Source organism: Octopus bimaculoides, chromosome 6 (assembly GCF_001194135.2).
Source record: "Octopus bimaculoides isolate UCB-OBI-ISO-001 chromosome 6, ASM119413v2, whole genome shotgun sequence".
NCBI lineage: Eukaryota > Metazoa > Mollusca > Cephalopoda > Octopoda > Octopodidae > Octopus > Octopus bimaculoides.
The window spans coordinates 90,606,921-90,608,011 of record NC_068986.1 but is presented as its reverse complement, the minus strand read 5'-3'; positions in this window follow the sequence as shown (position 1 = coordinate 90,608,011).

Genomic DNA, 1,091 nt, shown 5'->3' with positions numbered 1-1,091 from the left:
TTCTCTCATCCTTTCTCTAATCCTTTTTTCTCTCCTTCACCGTTTTCTTATTTCTTTACTGCCCACAAGGAGCTACACACAGAGGTGACGAACAAGGACAGACAAACGGATTAAGTCGATTAAATCGATCCCAGTGCGTAACTGGTACTTATTTAATCGATGAAAGGCAAAGTCGACCTCGGCGGAATTTGAACTCAGAACGTAGCGGCAGACGAAATACCGCTAAGTATTTCGCCCGGCGTGTTAACGTTTCTGCCAGCTCACCGCCTTCACAGTTTTCTATCTGTCTCTCTCTCTCTCCCTCTTCCTCCTTTACTCTCTCTCTCTCGTTGCTCACACGTGATCATCGTCCATCTTCCATTTCCTCACGTGATCATCTTTCTTTTACTTCAGTCTGTCGCTACAGACCAGAGGCATTCTTGTCTGTCTCCTCTCCATTCTTTTCTCTTATCAAAAAATATCCTTACAGCGTTCGCTACCTTACCTTGCCTGGCCTAATGTTCTCACCCTTTTTGTTTTCGTTTCGTTTTGTTTGTTGCATGTCCTGTTTTTGTTACCAACTTTGACCCTCCGCAAAATCCCAAATTTTATTTTGGTTTGCGGGAGCAACTGTTACCGAAGACATATATTGTCGTGTATTGCTCGAAATGTGGCGTAGATGAACAGCCGACAACTGATGAAGGGCTGTTCTTCATGTTACTTGTCTTGTTTCCATTTGTTTCTCTCGTTGTTCACATACCCAGGTTTGCCTTCGTATTTCATGTTTTCGTATATCGTAATCCATGTCGTTTTCGTATTTCATGTTGTTTACGTTTTGTGACGTCCTGTACCTATATGTGCATATATTAATACATATATATGTAAGTACGTACATATATGTATATATGCATATATATGATTTTTTATTTATATTATCATATCATATGTAAATGTATATATCCTTATACATCCTCATACATATACATACCCTTATGTATACAAACACATACACACAGACGCATATATGTGTGTGTGTTGGTATATAAACTATACGTGCTTGTGCATCTGTGTGCGTATATAAATATATGTGCATTCATATATATATATATATA